This window comes from Pinus tabuliformis, chromosome 8 (genome assembly GCF_031772625.1).
Source record: "Pinus tabuliformis cultivar Carrire ecotype Pingquan chromosome 8, CPIR1, whole genome shotgun sequence".
Lineage (NCBI taxonomy): Eukaryota > Viridiplantae > Streptophyta > Pinopsida > Pinales > Pinaceae > Pinus > Pinus tabuliformis.
This window is the reverse complement of record NC_142294.1, coordinates 1119975962-1119992883: the sequence shown is the minus strand read 5'-3', so window position 1 is coordinate 1119992883 and position 16922 is coordinate 1119975962. Positions and strand designations below refer to the sequence as shown.

The 16922-nt window shown below is 38.6% G+C and overlaps 1 protein-coding gene across 2 annotated transcripts in view; it reads right to left on the bottom strand.

Annotated features, from left to right (window-relative positions):
- LOC149239263 (SNARE-interacting protein KEULE-like) overlaps nt 1–16922 on the bottom strand; it is a 514512-nt gene that overhangs the window by 427580 nt on the left and 70010 nt on the right. The gene's annotated exons all lie outside the window — the stretch shown is intronic.

Genomic DNA, 16922 nt, shown 5'->3' with positions numbered 1-16922 from the left:
CCTTGAGACATATTAATTGTAAGTTACAACTGACATTCTTGGCATTACATTTATCAGCATATAAGGAAAAAAAATAAAAATAAAAACTATGACCCATGAACAAGATAACACAACATGTATGAGAATGGTCGTTATTCTAATAAATGGTATATATGATAGTATTTTTAAGCACCTTGGTTAACACAAACTGCCACAAATATCTATTGGGGTAAGTGCCTCACAGAAAGAGGAAACATGGCAACCCTATAAGTTCCCCAACACTTTAGAGATATAATCAATTCTGAAAATATGAATTAATAGATCCAAACCAAAACTAGGGACATGTACTGAGAGATCCAAAACAAAATTTGGGATCTACACATACGCAAGAATCTGTGTGGAGGTATATTTGGAGAATGGCCTCCACAAGGCACTTGAGCTTAAGCTGGACAGCTGGTCACACATTTAGAAGCTCGTCTATGAGCAGATCCCCTTTAAACATAATATGTCAAGCTAAATATCGTCGCTTTGCGAAGAATAACAATAAGAATTGAGAACAACCAATGCAAGAACAGAAGAAACAACCAGAAAATACAGGGGAACCGTGGAACAGTCAATGGCCATGAGATTCGACAAAACCTTTATAAACATCAAAAACAATTTTAAGTCCGCCAAACTTCAAACCTCAAAGTTGAAGTTTGGTGAAAATTGTGGCATGGGTTAGAGGAGGGGTAAATTTGTTACTAACATAAAATATATTATTAATAATTAATAATGATTAGTATATTGAAGAGGCATGTCCTATAGGACATGACTATTCGTGAAGGGGCACCTTGTCTAGTATATAAACAGGGCCCTCATTTGTAGCTAATCATATCACTTGTACATTCAACATTATGATATATTACTTGTCCTATAATGGATATTTACATATTCCAGATATTCTGAGTACTCACAAGTATATGAACCTTGTTTGTTACATTTGTAATAGAGCAAGTCTGATCCTGCCCTTTGGCCACTAGATCCTTGGTCAAAATTTTCGGAGTTTCTGTTGGTTTACCCAAATTTTCATTCTTTGTTTTCCTAGATCATTGACCACATCAAGGGTTTTTGCCCATAAATTTTTGTTTGCAATTTCTTTTGACGAAAGAGCTACACTACTGCCAACAAAACTGTGTAAAAAGCAAAAAAAATAAAAATAAAAGAGTATATAATATTAAAAAAGGAAAAATTAACAAAAAAATAAATTACTACTCCACTAACAAAAAAGAAGGAACATAAACATCTCATCAAAAGATTCGGAATTGCGGATATCAAATTCAAGCTATTGTGTAACAACAGATAAAAGATAGTGAGGCCTGGATGAACAGTTTTATGAAGTCTGGAATAATTACTTGGATGCTCTCCAAAAGAGCCACATCGGGCTGACAGACAGGGAGGATGATTTAATTTGGTCTTTCTCACCTTTCAGCTCCTATACACCAACACTTGGATATATCCATCTCAACATGCTACGATTGCAAGAGGAACCAAAATGGTGCTGGAGAGCAGTTTGGTGTGCCAAGTGCCCAGCTAAGGCAAAGATTTTATGTGGCGCTTAATGGGCAATAAAGCCCCCACCTAGACAGCATGCAAAGGCATCATAAAATAGGTCCAGGTTGGTGCTCACTTCGCAAACAGAATGAAGAAACCATAGCACATATTTTCATAAGCTACCCATTCACTACACAACTTACAAGTGTGGAAAACCTGTCAATAAGCGCTGGGACAGTTCTATGTTTCGGTAGGGGTTACAGTGGGAGAACTGTGGAGATCCTGGAACTCCTCTCCTGATACTCATTCGTTTAAAGCTCTTCCATTAATTATCTGTTGGGAAGTTTGGCTGGTACGGAATAAGGCTATTTTTCATGACAAACCATCCTTCCCAGATCAGGTGGCTGCTGAAGGTTTGCCAATTTTTGGCTCACTTCCCTCAATCAAAGGATGAAGCTACTCCTAGGTGCATTGTTGCAGAAAAGCTTGATTTCTCAAAGCCATGGGGGTACTTCAATGGGGCATCTCAAGGGGAGGCCCAGAAAAGTGGAGGCAGGGCTATCTTAAACTTATCTGAGTCTCACTTCTTCGAGATAAAAATGGGTTTAGGCAATGGCACAAACAACCAAGCAGAACTCTTAGCATGCAAAAACCTATTAGCCTTCACAAGGGAGAAAGCATGTGATCAGCTTCAAATTTATGGGGTTCCTTTCCTTGTGGTCAACTGGCTGAATGAAGTACAGCAGTGTCAAAATCCTTTTTGGGTGCCTATTTTGGAAGAGATCGTTTGTTTAAAGCTTTCTTTTGCCTATTTCTCTTATTCTCACATCTACAGGGAGCAAAATCACACAGCCAACCAACTTTCTAAAGAGGGTTTACACCTGGATCGGGGGCATTGATTGATTTTGGAGCAGCAGGATGGTACGCTTTTTGAGTTTTATCATAGGTCATTCATAGATGAAAATGGCTCAACAGTTTTTTAGTGAAGGATACTTTCTACTTTATATTTTACTATTTCTGTTTATCTTATATATGCGGTTACGATGGGATGTACACCATACATTGATATAGCATAGACACTTTTTTCAATACTCCAGGGTGATATCATCACCATTTTTTATGTACTTAAAGTATATGGTCCGTAAGGACAGGATAGAACTAAATGACCATTTGCAATCTGGATAGATCCACAAGAATATACACGTTGACGCATATATGAAGAATGTAATTTTGTATCATTATGCTAATGAAATAAAATTACAGTTTAAATAAATAAATAAAAACAACTAAAAGATAGTGCCGTCATACAATGTTTTCCATCTATAGTGCAACCATACATCTGCCCAACACTAGTTGTACGATCCATCTGAATATTAGTCATCTTGCAATCTAGATTACAGTGCCACTGAGCATTACATTTGGTAATCATACGACTAGCCACAAGTTACATTCGGTGATTGCTGCCAATAGTAAGCTATCATCGGGAGCATATAATACAATATTAATAAAAAACGGGTGTGAATAAAAGTTTTAATAGATTTCTGAGTGCCACTGCAATTCATTAAATCATGGGTAATAGCCCTATAGCCGCTGAAGATTTCTGCAACAAGAAAAGATCACCTAAGGAAAAAACAGTCTCAAAGGAAAGTACTCAAGCCCTTCGCAATAAGCACTCAAACAAGTCCCCTCTACAAGCACGTGGCAACAATAAGTCCAAAGGAAAAGTCATTGATGATTCTGCCTTGTATAGTCCCACATCCACACCTCTCACTTGGTCATCTCATCTTTATGTGAAAGCATTGTTAAATGCAAAGCAAAGGTTGGAGGCTTTAGAAGCTAAAGAGCGGGAAAAAGATCACAAAATTCATATAATAATCGTTGAGAACAAGGCTTTAGCAGAAAGCAATAAAGTTTTGAAAGAACAAGTAGCATTGCTACAGGAAGCTCTCCTGATAGGGAAGACAGAATGGCAACACATGAAGGCGGATGTGCAAAACATAAAGAAATCTGTAGTGGAAAGTACAAAGGTGGTGAATGCGAAATCATCCCAGGATAAAGGGAAAATGATTGCCCAAATAGACAACCATGAAGAGAAAGCAAGAGAAGAAAGGAAAGGAGATTCCACCAAAGTTTCCAAAACTTGGGCTCAAGTTATTAGCAATTTTGCTAATAAGGAAGGAGAAACAAACATTCAGGTTGACAACATGCAAGATAGAGAAGGCAAGGAAAGACAAAATAGAGCAGCAAACATAATTATTAAAGGGGAAAAAGACTATGGGAAAAATGAATGTACTCTTGACCTTCCAAGAGACTTCTTGAAAGACAAGTTCTTATGGCAAGGACAAATATGCCAGGCATGGAGGGTGGGTAAGTTTAACGATGAGAGAGCCAGGCCCATAAAAGTCATCATGCCTAACCTGAGTGATAAATATATCATTCTAAGCAAGAAGCATCTCTTGAGGGGTTCTCACTTTTTCCTAGAAGAAGGTTTAACTGTAAGACAACTGGAGGAAAAGAGAGAGGAAATTTAAAGGTTAGAACAGCAAGAGATGAAGGCAAGAGAGCATGGATTTATAAAGGCAAAGTTGTGATAGCGCGATTTGGACCTCCTTCCAAAACAAAGCAGCAAGTTGGTAACAAAGAAGAGGCAACAAACTCTTCAACAGGAAATCAAGAAGCAAGGTCAGTATGGGAAAGTAGGGACAAAGACTCAAATATGAGTCTTGCATGTCAAAATAAATAGCAATCAAGTCATACCCAGGTTTTCTTAAGATTAGTTTGTTGGAACTATAGAGGTTACCCATGGAGACAAGGACCTAGGCTAGGGCCTATTGCGAAAGATAGAGACATAATTTGCCTCATAGAAACACATCAGCATGAAGGGTGCAAAACACCTCTGTTTGAAGGATACTGGAGGATGGCAGTGTGGAACAAGGCAGCAGGGAATGGCAAAGGGCACTGGGGTATCATTGTTTTAGCGAGGGAGAAAGAAGGGTGTCTCATTCAGTTAGAAAAACAAGACTCAAATAAGCAAATTCATTTGGTTTAAAATATCAGAAAATGGAAACCACATCAGAATTGCAGCATGCTATTTTGCGCCGCAAGTTTAAAAAATCTACAAAGGTAGAGGGCTTGACCACAAAGATCCATTTGCAGCCTTAAAAGCAGATATTGCAACATATTCTCAGCTAGGTGAAGTCTTTATAATGGGTGATTTCAATGCTAGGACTGCAAGTGAGCAAGCTAGCATTCTTTGCTGTAAAGAAGATTGCGACCCTATTTGGCTTACAGAAGAGAGTAATCATCAGTGGGAAAGAATTTCAGAGGACAAGGGTTGCAATCTCTTTGGTGAACAATTGCTTACTCTATGTGGGGCCTTTGATTTAGTCATTTGTAATGGCTTGACTAGATGGGCAAAGTCCGGTAATTTCACTTGCAATACTTACAATGGAGAAAGTGTAGTAGATTATGTAATTTGCTCGCATGGTTTGTGTGAGAAAATGGAGGAAGTTTTGATTGGAGATGGGACTTAAAATCAAATCATAGGCCAATTTATTTAAGTTTCTCTTAGACTGGAAAGAAACAATTAGAGTCAAAAATTCAGCATGTCCAACAAAATCTCCCACAGGGCAAAATTCTTTCGACTCCAGAAAATTGTAACACCTTTAAAATGACGCTAGAGAGGCTCTTCGAGAGGGAGAAAATCACAATTCACACCCTTCATAGTCATGAATTAACACATTTAATTCAATGCACACTTGCAAAGTGCAAAAGAGCAAAAATTAAGAAGTCTGAAACAAATTGCTTTCCGGCTAATGCTTGGCTTGACAAGGAATGCAAAAAGGCAAGGAGAATGTGGAAAGAGTCAAACAATGATAACATAAAGCCCAAAGCTTACAAGCAATTCTTAAGCAATAAAAAGGCTGATTTCATGGTTTCAAGGAGGGAAGAACTAATCTTCCTTTGGAAAAATAATCCCAAATTATTTTGGAAGGAGCTCCAACCGAGAAAGATACAAACTGGAAATAGTATTACAGCTTCTAAATTGTTTGACTATGCAAGACAACTCTACGAGCAGGATCCCAAAGTTGACCCTCCCCCCTTGGTCAACATTGATACTGAACTCTTCACGGTCCAAGAGGTAGAGATGGGTATCAAGAAGAAGGGTGTTGGAAAAGCAAAAGACTTAGTTGAACTCCAAGCAGAATATCTAAAGCGAGGCTCAAAGATCCTTGCACCTCACATTACAAAATTTTCAACAACATCATACAACAGGGGCTCCCCACAGATTAGACAACTAATCTAGCAATACCTCTTTGCAAGAGTGGTGACATCAATAATCCCTCCAATTATAGGACAATCATGATAAACCCTTTGTTTGCAAAGCTATTTGAAAGCATGCTAGAAAATAAAATTTGCAAGTGGGCAGAAGAAAGAGATAAGTGTGCTAAAGGGCAAGCAGGTTTTAGGCCTAAACATTCCACAGTTGATCATTGTATAACTTTAAGGCACATCATTGAAAAATTATGGGAGAAAAAGGAAGAAGTCTTTTGTTGCTTTGTTGATTTCAGAAAAGCGTTTGACACGGTTCCTAGGGAAAAGCTTTGGTACAGAATGGAGGAACTTAGGGTTCCTAAACATTTGAGAGTAGTTGTGCATAAGTTGTATCAAGAGGTGAAAGTCAAAATTAGAACTTCAGCAGGCATTTCTGAAAGTCTTAGAAGTGATATTGGGGTCAAGCAAGGTTGCCCACTGTCTCCTACCCTTTTTGGTTTATATATCGACAATCTTGAAGAGTGGTTAAATTCACAAGGGGGTGATGGTATCTATTTGGGCAAGTTTGTTATAAGGCTTCTTTTGTATGCATATGACCTTATTCTAATTGCTAAATCGGCTCTTGGTTTGCAAGAGCACTTACTATCCCTCGAGCATTTTTGTAGAAGTGTGGGGATGCAAGTCAATATCAGCAAAACGAAAGTAGTGGTTTTCTCTAAAAACAGAAAACATAACCAGCATAAATTCTACTTTGAAGGCAAGATTTTGGAAGAAGTTGTGGATTACAAATACCTCAAAATTGACTTCAACAAAAATCTAAGCTGGGATGGTTGTAGAAAGAAAAGAACTTTGGGGGTTTGGAAAGCATTTTATGCTTTTCAAAATAGGCGTAGAGAGGCAGAGTTATGGGACTGGAAAACCACTCAAACTCCTTTGGGCTTCTAGTGATTCCAGTGATTCTCTATGGTTGTGAACTATGGGCCAACAGTCCATCCGACATGCAGTGGAGACAAATTGAGAAAATTCAGAAGCGTTTGATTACAAACAAATTCAAGATTCAAAGTGTAATTCCTTATGCTATCTTGTTAAGTGAAACAGGGGTTACTCTTATTGAAGCAATTTCTATGGTGCGAGTCATAAGGTATTTCAAAAAAATTGAGCAGATGGAAGAGGGTAGATGGCCTAAGGTTGTCTTTAATGAGGAAAGAGTATGCATTTTTTGTTCTTCCAGAAAAGTGGAAATAGAAAAGCATTTCATTTTAGAATGTGAGGCCTTCAAAGACAACAGGGAATGTTATGCAGATATGCTGGCAGCTAGCTCTTGGGATAATATATTTAGCGAGGAGTTTGTCAAGAAGTTAGGGAGCATTTATTGTGAAGCTTCACAGAAAAGAGTCGAATACATCAAGCAAATGAAGAAGTAATATGTCCCATAGGTTATCTTTAGCCTTGTGGATGTTAAAATAATTTACTTCCTTCTTTCTTTCTTCTCTTCTTCCAAAGGTAGTGACCTTAAATGAAATCAACATGTCATATTCATCGAGCCATCACCATTACCATAAAAAGTGACCAACGTGAAGTCAAATATATTAATTGAAATATAAAGTTAAGAAAGCTAAGTAAAGGAAATTTTTAAATATAACTATTGGAACTTGGAAGCCAAAAGGGATTCAACAAACCAGTTTTAAAAAATTATCAATAAAATATTAAAGTACTTTTCATTTACAAAAATAAAGTTACGGAGAACAAAAAAAATATATATATATAATATAAAAGTTTTAAAAAGGAAATAATTCAGAAGGTATTTATAAGTTAAAAAAAAACAAACAAACAAACAAACAAAGGGAATACATTATCATATTGTAAGGTTAATTCGTGTGTGTGTGTGCGCATATATATAAATATATATATAATTGGAGTAATATTTAAAAGTTGAGTTATAAAAGAGTATATTCCTTAATGTTACGAAAAAAAAGGTTTTTTTCACTAGGGGTTTAAAAATATTTAATTATTCAACTATTTAATTGCTTGAAAATTGAATATTTAAAAGAAAGGGAAAAAAATAATTATTAAACAATTAAAAGGATTACTTTTAAAGTCTAAGGTAATTAAAAATAACCGCAAAGTTCAACTCAAGTTAAAAGAAGAGAAATTCAAAAATGATGAAAGGATGATTCTCTAATAAAGGTAGCATGATCTCATGTTTTGGATTATGTACACTAAAAGGAAATATTCGAGGAAAAGAGATTACTATCATTATCAACGAGAATCATGAAGAAAATTACATTAATGTTAATTTAGCGAATCAGTGATTCATTCTAGAATAAAATATAATTGAGAATAAAGATGCCTCTTGTTTGGCAACAGAATACAAAATTAAGAACTTGTAAGTAATAATTGATAATTAAGAATATGTATCTCAATTCAGTGTAGTAACTATGTTTAACGAAGAGATTGAAATAATTTTTTGTTCACATTGGTTTAAAGAACTAGGCACGTTCATGTTAAACATGGAGAAAAAAAATTGATGTTTCCCTATAAGAAGGAGATGATGGTGTTCCAGAACATGACAATGAAGACAAAATCGCTAATATAGTCATTAGAAGACTTTAAAGATATCTCGAAGGAAATACTCCACGAAAATCAAAAGACAATGTTAAAGATGCAGAAAGAACTTGAAGAAGTTATCTCCAATAGTTCATACAATGGGAATTTCAAGTGAAGGACCCAGTAATCAAACCAGCAACACCAATACATGATGAAGATCATATGCCAAAAATAAGTCAGGAGACTGCCACATGTATGTTTAAAGGAAGAAAGATCACAAGAACTCCTTATTAACATCCTAATCACAAGCGCAATCAGCGTCAATCAAAAGGAAAACAATCAACATATCTTCCAAACAATACTGATATCAGTACCATAAACTCTCGTGACAATACTTCATCTTGGAAGGCCTATAAATGCAACATTCCACTGAAGTTTTGATTAGGATGGTTAAATCATTTCACAATATAACAATTTTGTACCACACTCAAAAGTTCATATCATCTTGTATCATGGAAGATGAAAAGACGAGAAGAGATTATGAGACAGAAAAAGATATCAAGCATTTCCATCAAAAAACTTTTGAGGAAAAAGCTTTTCTAAGGGGAAGGCAATGAACATGAATATAGAATCAATAACTAATAATAATTAGTATATGAAAGAGGCATGTACTTGTTGGAAATTGGGTAGCTCAAAAGGTATCTCCGAGTGGAGAAAACCCACCAAAAAGGAGTTGGTTGGGCAAGTTACCCAAGTGGTTAGGATTCATACCCAAAGTTTGTTAGGATATTCCGACACATAGGATATAGTTAAGTTCAACTTGGTCTAGTATAGAGTTAGGTTAGAGTTAGGTAAAGTGTGTTTCTTTACCGTTGTACATTTTGTAACTTACAATCCGACGGTCACGATATGTAGTGATCCGACGGTTCACTCTCACCTCGGTATTACCGACACTTGATCCGTGGCTTGACACCCGATTGGTCCATGAGTTCTATTTAAAGCGCATGGAGGGTCATTGTTCGGGTAATCCGTGCATGAGAGAAGCTTATGTAAATTTTCATTCTTTGATTAATAAATTGCCTGTAGTACCCACGTTGGGACAGGCCGTGGACTGTTTCCCTCCTTGCACTCTGAGGGTTTTAACCACGTCAAAAATACTGGTGTATTGATTTGAGATCTGGTTGTGAGCGGTGTCCTTTTGGTATTCTTTCTGTGGAACTTACCCTGTAAATTCCTACATGGTATCGGAGCTATTTGAGGGCCGCGTCCGTTGGTGATCCAAATCTGAAGCCGGTAGAACTGCATGCGGCTGTCGTTTCCTAGATCTGCTGTTTCTGACTGCTTTCGGGCCGAGAGGACTGCTCTGTTGCGTTCGGAGCATCTGTTCCAGTGAGGAACCCCTTTCGTTTCACGCGAAAAGGTTTCCGGTAGCCCTAGCTGCGTCATTTTTCAGATCGGGAGGTATATAGTGTTTTTTTTGCAGTTTACTGTTATTTTCTCTCTGCTTATTTCGGTCTCAGTTTATTTAGCCTTTTTTTTAACCGGATCTATACCTTTCATTTCTGCGTATGCTCTTTGCCCTGCGACTCTGTGCGATCTGGGCAAATCAGAAACAGAAAGGAAGGATTTTTCTCATGCGTATGCTCTTTTCCCTGCACCTTAGTGTGATCTCGGAAAATCAGAAACATTGAGAAAAATATTTAGTTTTTCGGCTAAAGCTAACTTTGAGATTTTTTTAAAATTTCTAGTTTTTTGGCTAAAGCTAACTTCGAGCCGCAAGGTTCGTTTTTCTTTGCATATTCGTGTTGGGTTTTGTGTTTTGTGTTTTGTGTTTTGTAGGGAAAAAGAGCTTTCTCAAGGCAAGCACGCAAACCGAGGCCCCCCCCTCTCTCTCTCTCTCTCTCTCTCTCTTTCTCAAATTTTTTGTATAGATCAATTGATTCAAAGCTATTTTAAGAGAGTAGAGGTCTTGGGTTCAAGTCTCCATTTTGTGGGGGCGGATTTTTTCATTCCCGCACATTCGCGCACTTTGCCGGCTACTTCAACAATTATTTTTCAAAAAGCCATAACTTCTTCATCCGGAAGCCTTTTTCAGAGCCGTTTTTTTTAAAACCGCCTATTTTTTCGAGATCTATCCATTGGAACACCTACTTTCAGCATCTTCAGCTTCAGTTTTTTTTTAAAATGGAAAGCCCATGCCAAGTCATTCTTGACAGCACTAACTACTTCCAATGGGTAGCCTACATCGAAGATTTACTTAGAAGTAAAGGTCTCTTCAGAATAGCCACAGACCAAGAGAAGAAACCAAAAGATGAAGACAAGGCGGCAAAATGGGAAAATAGACAAGATCAAGCACGTGGTTTGATAGGGATGTCTATTTCTCCTGATCTTAGATTCCACATTGCGGAACTTGAGACTCCTCATGAAGCATTAGAAAAACTTGCTAAAGTTTTTGGGATTAAAAATGAAATTAGAGCCCATCAACTTGAAAATGAGCTGCTTACTTTGGATCCTAATAATTTTTCTTGCATTGAAGATTTCTTGTCCAAATTCAAGAACCTTAGATATCTCCTGGAAGGTGTTAAAGTTAAGAAAGACGATGGTAACCTTATTTATTCCATCCTTACTAAGTTGGGACCAGCCTACTCTGTATTTGTTTCCACTTTCCATTCTACAAGAGAAGCTTTCATTTGTCAAGGACAAGACTACAAGCCCCCTTCCTTTGACTCCTTTTGTGATTCCTTAATAAGAGAACAAGAAAAACTCTTACACCTTGGTCTTCTTAATCTTGGAAACTCTTCCACGAAAGCGTTAGCCGCCCAGCAGCAACCAAATTCAAAGAATCCTAAGAAGTCATATCCTCAAAAGAATGGTCCTAAACCATTTCAGCCTCAAAATGAAAGATCATTTCAGCAAAATGATAAGACCAATAAAAACAAATGGAAGAAGACTGATAGACATTGTAACTTTTGTAATCGAGATGGCCACTTAGAATCTAAATGCTTTAAGAAGATGGAAGCCTTGGAAGCCGCAATGAAGAAACATAACATCCATGTGGAGCCTACTTCAACTTCAACTTCCGGAATGGCACTTTCTGCATCTCATTGTCAATCATCTCAGTCTGGTTATGCATTAAATGTATCTTCTTCTTCTTCTCATTCTCATGAGTGGCTCATTGATTCTGGAGCCTCTTGTCACATGGCCAAAAACCAAGCCATGTTTTCTTCTTTAAATGATTGTAACACCAAAAATATATATATTGGTGATGATAGATCTCTTAATGTTGTAGGGACTGGAACTGTTCATCTAGACAATGGTCAGTTTAATGATGTATTATGTGTTCCAACCTTATCCTGCAACCTTCTATCTGTCTATCAGATAACTCATTCAGGTGAAGGTAAAATTGTTGAATTTTCACCTCATGATGTTGTAATCAAGGATCTAAAAGATCCTAAACAGATTCTAGCTACTGGTCTTGCTGATGATTCCAAAAGGTTGTATAAGTTTCACAACTTTGGGTCATCCAATCTTCCCTCAGTATTTGTTGCTCATAATGATGAAGTGAGCAAACTTTGGCATGAGCGATTTGGTCACTTAAACTATCGCTCCCTTCAGCATCTATGTAAAGAAAATATGGTGACAGGTCTTCCTATGGTATCTTGCAGAGATGGTGTTTGTTCCGGATGTGTACTCGGAAAACATCATCGGGACAGTTTTGACAAACGTGCCTCTTGGCACGCCTCAGCCCCTTTACAGCTTGTGCACAGTGATTTATGTGGTCCTCTTCCTGTTGCTTCATTCTCTGGCTGCAAGTACTTCTTAACTTTCATTGATGATTTCTCCAGACGCACTTGGGTATACTTCTTAAAACTCAAGAGCGAAGTATTTACCACTTTTTTGGCCTTCAAAGCATTTGTTGAAAAACAATCTGGACATCAAATTCTTAAGCTAAGAACTGATAATGGTGGAGAATATGTTAAAAACACATTCATCAACTTTTGCACCGAAAATGGAATTCAAATGCAACATACTGTTCCATACACTCCACAACAAAATGGTGTAGCTGAAAGGAAAAACCGCACCTTAAAGGAAATGGCTAATTGTATGCTGCAATCTAAAGGACTCAGTCTTAGTTTTTGGGCCGAAGCAATTAATTGTGCAAATTATATAATCAATCGCACTCCTACTAAGGTTCTAGAGAATATCACTCCAGAAGAAGCTTGGAGTTCCATTAAACCAGATGTAAGTCACTTTCGTGTGTTTGGAAGTGAAGCATGGGCCCATATTCCAGATGAAAAGCATAAAGCTTTAGAACCTAAAAGTGAGAAATGTACTTTTGTTGGATATTCTGAAGATGTAAAAGGTTATAGACTTATTCCATTTAAGTCCAAAAATGTTATCATTAGAAGAGATGTAAAATTTGATGAAAATAAATCGGCCTGCGAGCCTAGTCCGGCGGATGTGCCACCTCTTCCTATCTCTTCTATCTTTGAAAACATTTCTTCTTCAGATGATGAAAGCGAGGATGATAATCCTCCCCCACCTTCTCAGGATCCTCAACTTCCAAGATGGGTCCGTGCCACTCGGGATGCAGCAGGTGATCTTGCCGGTGATCCTACAGATCAGCGACGTACACGTTCTCAGTTTGAAAGAGCCTCTTCTTTACTGGCTCAAGCTCCAGTAAATCATGATCCTGACACTTTTGCAGAAGCTTCAGGCCATCCACATTGGGAAGCAGCTATGAATGAAGAATATCATTCATTGATGACAAATGATACATGGGATCTTGTTCCTCTACCAAAGGGACGCAAACTTGTTAGATGTAAATGGGTTTACAGAACCAAGTATGGACCAGATGGGAAAGTTGATAAACATAAAGCTCGTCTCGTTGCTAAGGGCTTTTCACAGGTTGAAGGCATTGACTACACTGAAACCTTTTCTCCTGTTGCCAAAATGAACTCTATCCGCCTTGTTCTTTCCCTTGCTGCCTCTTTAAAATGGGAAGTCCATCAGATGGATGTTAAATCTGCCTTCTTGCATGGGGACTTGCAGGAAGAAATCTATATGGAACAACCCATTGGCTTCATACAAACAGACTCCAGCCTTGTTTGTCGACTTAAGAAATCCCTTTATGGCCTCAAGCAAGCTCCTCGGGCTTGGTATGCCAAAATGGATAGCTTTCTTTTAGAATCTGGCTTTTCTAGGTGTCATTCTGACAATACTGTCTACACCAAGAAAGAGGGCAACTCTCTTATCATCCTTGTTCTTTATGTTGATGATCTTATTCTTACTGGTAGTGATCCCAACCTTATAAACCATGTGAAGTCCAGCCTTAAAAAGAAATTTGAAATGACAGACTTAGGACATTTACACTATTTTCTCGGTCTTCAAGTCTTGCAATCCCAAGAGGGTATTTTCCTTTCCCAGTCCAAGTATGCTTGTGATATTCTTCGTCATTTTCACATGGAAGACTGTAAGCCAGCCCCTTCTCCCTTTCAGTCTGGAGTCAAACTTTCAGTCTCTTGTACCTCTCCTGAAGTTGATGCTACCTTATACCGTCAACTTGTCGGAAAACCCCTGTATTTAACCCATACTCGTCCTGATCTTTCCTTTGCTGTTGGCCTTGTTGCGCGTTTTATGCAAAACCCCCGTGAAAGTCATTGGAAAGCAGCTAAAAGAATACTTCGTTATGTTCGAGGTACAGTACAGTTTGGGATTCATTACAGTACCAAAGCAGCTCCTCTGTTAGTTCGTTTCACTGATTCTGATTGGGCTGGTGACCCTGATGATCGGAAGTCTACTGCCGGTTATGTCTTCACTCTTGGTTCAGGACCTATTACATGGGCTTGTAAGAAACAGGCTGCCATTTCTCTTTCGTCAGCAGAAGCAGAGTATCGTGGTGCCGTGGAAGCTAGTAAGGAAGCCTTGTGGCTTCGTCAGATCCTATCAGAGTTTGGCTTTGAGCAGCAGCATTCAACCACACTTTGGTGTGATAATCAAAGTGCCATTCAGCTATGCAAAGATCCAGTCCAGCATCAGCGCAGCAAACACATTGAACTACACATGCACTTCATCAGAAAGCTCATTCATGACCATGTTCTTGAAGTGCAATATTGTCCAACAGATGATCAGGTTGCAGACATCTTCACAAAGGCTCTCACAGAGGCGAAGTTCACTAAACTTCGATATATGCTTGGAGTTCAGGAAGTTGTCACTAAGGGGGGATAGGCTCTAGTGCCTCCTTCCTTCTCCTATTGTGTCATATTTGTAAATCCTTCAATCCTATCCCAAGTTGTTCTTAAGGGGGGATGTTAGGATATTCCGACACATAGGATATAGTTAAGTTCAACTTGGTCTAGTATAGAGTTAGGTTAGAGTTAGGTAAAGTGTGTTTCTTTACCGTTGTACATTTTGTAACTTACAATCCGACGGTCACGATATGTAGTGATCCGACGGTTCACTCTCACCTCGGTATTACCGACACTTGATCCGTGGCTTGACACCCGATTGGTCCATGAGTTCTATTTAAAGCGCGTGGAGGGTCATTGTTCGGGTAATCCGTGCATGAGAGAAGCTTATGTAAATTTTCATTCTTTGATTAATAAATTGCCTGTAGTACCCACGTTGGGACAGGTCGTGGACTGTTTCCCTCCTTGCACTCTGAGGGTTTTAACCACGTCAAAAATACTGGTGTATTGATTTGAGATCTGGTTGTGAGCAGTGTCCTTTTGGTATTCTTTCTGTGGAACTTACCCTGTAAATTCCTACAAAGTTGTAGGTTTGGACCTAAGATAATTAACTGTTTATTCTAATTTGTGTTTGAGTTGTTAAATGAGAGTTTCTTGATGGGCAAGGAAAAACCCTAAGTCACTCATACGAAAAGTATAAATAAGAGGCCAAAGGAGAGGCCTTTTTTTTTTTTTCTCTGAGTGTAATGGACCTGTGTCGAGCGATAGTTCTACACCATTCGGCTTGACTTCGAAGACTAACCTGGGTGGACCTAAAGGATCGAACCCACGCCTGCTAACAAAGGGCTGTGAAAATTCCTCGAAATGCAAAAACTGGAAATATTTCTTCTAGCTGATAAATTATGCAGTTTATCTTGTTTACGGTAAAATATTGAAATAATAAAGCTGCAATTCCTTCACCAATAAAAAATATTGTGGAAGCAAAAATAGGAACTGGGAAATGCTAGCAAACACACATAAAAATGGCACAACTATTTTTGGACAAATGTCCCCGTAAAATCCCAATGTGGGAAAATCAGTGCAGCAGCTGAGAGTTGTTATTATTATGCCACAATGACAAATTTTGAGTACAACTGGATGCCCAAACTAGCAATCATCTACAAGATAAATTGGCCACAAAAAATTAGTGAGACAAATTATGTCTCACCCGACATTGATCCAGGTCCAAAATTGGTACCAACTAGGCTCCACGAAACCCCTGCGTCAACCTCTATGCCAATGTTTTTCAGTCCCTCACTGTTTTTCAGTCCCTCACACGCTTGGCCTAGATGCTACTCTGATAAAGTCATCTACCTGAACGTAGCCTCTGTGAATGACTCACTAGCCCCTTTGGTAATTCTCCCAGCCTCCAGCAATTGAATCAACCCTCTATTTGGCCAAATCGAACTCTACCTTTGAACCTTCTACGCAGTCTCACTAAGAAAACTCGCCCTCCTGTAGCTAACTCTCTAGAACTGGAAAACTTCCTTCGAACTCACTATCTTTTCCCGTCTCTATCTCTGTGTACCCTCTCTGGCTCGATCTCTTCCGACAGAATGTTGCTCTCTGGAAAATCGAATTTCCCAAGGAAACTCGCTCTCCAAGTGTGTTTCTCCATCTACCCATCGACCTCCTCTTATAATCTCTAGTTGGGGCTCCAACAATGAAGATTAAAACTTAATCGGTGGCTAAAACCATATCCAAGTCGATCTATGTGAGTTTCTAGAGAATTCTCACCTTTCTCAATTAGTTATTATTAATTAATCGATTTCCCTAAGTTAGACTAGGCATTTTTTAATTATTGATCAATTAATTTAATTGAGCCATCTCAAGGTGGAATTCCCATAAACGATTTCTGGGTTTTGGAGAAATCCTGTGTTTTAGCCTCTCCACAAAGTTTTGAGACTAGAACACCCTCTAATGCTACAAAAACTAACAAGGGCCATCGGACTAGCAGGAGGGATCCGACCAATCGGACTACCATCCCAGGCTAGGCCAAAGGAGAGGCCTAGACACAAAAGTGGAGAAGGACTTTCACTTGTGGAGAGAGGGAGGGTAAGGGACCTAGCCACAGATCTACCTTAGAGGAGTTGCAACGAGGAAGGTCAGGCCATGTTTAGGAGACCAAGGCGAGGTCGAGTTCACTTGCAAAGTCAACTCGGCCAACAACAGAAGGGTTGAGGCCTAGTTGAGACAAGCCGAGGGTTTACAGGCCTTAGATCTAAGTGCTGGTAGGTTAGATATGTAAGAAGAAAGCCAGATCTAAGTGTTGGAAGGTCAGATCTACAAGAAGAAAGTCATATCTGAGTGTTGGAAGGTCGGATCTACAAGAAGAAAGTTAGAGCTGAGTGTCAGAAGGTC